The following is a 2653-nucleotide window of genomic DNA, read 5'->3' on the forward strand; positions in this document are numbered from 1 at the left end:
ATTTAAATCTTAAGGCTAGATTGCGGGATTTTCGGTTGCGTCATCGAGGGATGCGAGATTATGCTACTCTCTCCTTCCATCTATATATGGCCTAATGCGTTTTTCAAGGCTAATTTTGACCAAATATTAGAGCAATAATATATGACATGCAACTTACACAAAGCACACGGGGAAATTCGTGTGTGAAAGGAGCTTTCAATGATATAATTTTCACATTATGCATGTCATGTACTATTAATCTTGTCAATAATCAAAGGCGGTCTTAAAAAATGCATTAGGCCCTATATAGATGGAAGGAGGGAGTATTTCGAATCCTCATTCACATGAACAAGAGTCGCTGGTAGAGTCGAGGGTTTTCCCTCCGGGTTCTAGTAATGATAAGGAATGTGTGACTGCTTCTGCAGCCGGTGAGACCTCGTCGGAGTTGGTTTTCGGCGAGGGGCTCGGCCATAGTTTCAAATCTGACATCAAAACAGGGGCGGCGACTCCCTGTCGTTCCTCCCATGTGTCTCCAGCTTTGCCTGGCCCCACACTCAGTATACGTGTTGTTGGGAAGAAAGCGGGTAGGGCGAGAGGGTTACGTAAAGTCGAATCCCTAGAAAACATGGAGGAACACTTTGGCCAACTCTGGCTCGTTCCTCCCCCCCTCCCCCGCCGTCCACATAGAAACCCTACCCAGCAGCCACCAGATCCTCCAAAAACCGGATTCCTTTGCTGGATCTGGAGAGATTTGGTCGAGAACAAGTCCTTTTCGGCCGCGGATTGCTTTCCTGCATCCCGTCGACCATTTGACCCGCCTCCAAAGCAAGTCAAGGTGGTTCGCGAGGGGATTGGGCCTGGTTCAATCTCCTTTGCGGAGGCTGTCAAGAGAGGGTTGAAGATGGCCGATCGCCGTGCAGGAGGGAGCAACAATCTTGCTGCTGGCTAGTCAAAAGGGACAGGCCAGAAATAAACTACGTTCGTTGGGCGGAAGCCAGTTGCGCCTGCAGTTAAAGAACAAGCTCCTGCCCCCAAGCCCACCAAATCTACAGCCTCAACTGCTGGTTCCGCTCAGGTACAATCATCCCAGTCTGTAGAGGTTGAAATGGAACAAGTCCTTGATCCTAGGTATAAGGATACTGCGCGAAGCCGAAGGCCTGTTTTATTTGTCAGCAGAATCACAATGTGAACAACTACGCAGCATTGTCTAAGATTCAACCTACTGGTGCCTTTTTTGGTAGTGGAACTCAAGGCCTTGGTTTTTACCATGTGGATGTCCCTGTTGCTAATGAATCTAAGTGGTTAAATTTCCAGAACTGTGCGGTGGTTAATATCTTAAAAGGAGAAGTGGATTGTGCTAAACTGATGGAACTACTGTCTGCTACCTTTTGCAAAACTAAACACTGGGCTTGGCAAATCAGGGGGCTCTCCAGCAAGACCTTTTTGGTCAGATCCCCCCCCCCCCTCTGGAAGAAAGTGGAAGACCTCATCGAGATGCCTGGATTCTCCCTCCCACAAGATGTGAATGTGACATTAACTGAATGGAAGGGTGGATGTGAACCTTTTGGAGAGTTGATTGAAGCCTGGATACTGATTGAGGGGATTCCCCCAAAGTGGTGCACTTGGAAAGTGTTTGCCCAGATTGCTTCACTATTTGGGGTGCTTACAGATGTGGATTGGAATGGGATGTTTAGAACTTTTTTTGAGAATGTCAGAATCAAAATAGCCTGCAGAGATCCAACCAAGATCCCTTTTGAGAGACTGATTGAGATGAAGAAAAAAGTATTCCTACTTGGCTTCACTGTTGAGGGGTTTGAACAAACTGGGGGTGCTGACTCTGTCATTGATATACATGAGGATGATGATGGTAATGAGGAGGATGAGGGAGCTGAAGAAGAATAAGTTGAAAAAGATACTGGAACTCAAGGAGAACATGCTTCTGAAGGGTCAGGTGGTGATCTGGCCATTAATGACCTTGACAGAGCAAATTTCTCAGCTAAACATGTGTCCTCAAACAAATATGGTGCTCAAAAGTTGGTGGTTACACCTACGGAATATGAACATGATGCTGATCAGGAGAATTTCATTATGGAATGTGCTTTGGTGGCTGTTGATCTTGATGGTGCATCTTCTGATGGATACAAACTTAAGTCTGGTTGTGTTGGTAACTTTACAGAACAGAACCAAAAAACTGATGGGGAGGGGAAGGGGGATGAAGGAGTGGTGACCAAGAAACCCCTTCTCCTCTTAGAAAGAAGGCTACACATACAACTCCTAATCAAAGTGCTGGTAGTATGGAATACTGTGAGGGTCTATTAAGATCAGTGGACATATCTGATTCTGATAATGAGGGACCAAAAGAAGAAGAGTTGGGGGTTCTCCCTCATGAGGCTGTACAAATCCTACAAAGTGAGACCTAGAAGAGGTCCCTGCTGGAGTCACTTAACCAAACCCAAAAAGATGAGGCCATTCATGAGAAGAAACCAAGATGGGGCCCTGTGCTAGCTCAAAGGCCTGCTATGGGAGGACATGTCAATATGAACATCATGGAGAAAGCTGATGCATACAAAAGGAAGAAGAACCTGGAAATCCCACAAACTTTTAAAGGTAAATCCTTTTCTACTATGGATAAATCTGTCCTTGCTAATCAAATGAATCAAATGAACTTGATAAT

This window comes from Triticum dicoccoides, chromosome 2A (genome assembly GCF_002162155.2).
Source record: "Triticum dicoccoides isolate Atlit2015 ecotype Zavitan chromosome 2A, WEW_v2.0, whole genome shotgun sequence".
NCBI classification, from domain to species: domain Eukaryota; kingdom Viridiplantae; phylum Streptophyta; class Magnoliopsida; order Poales; family Poaceae; genus Triticum; species Triticum dicoccoides.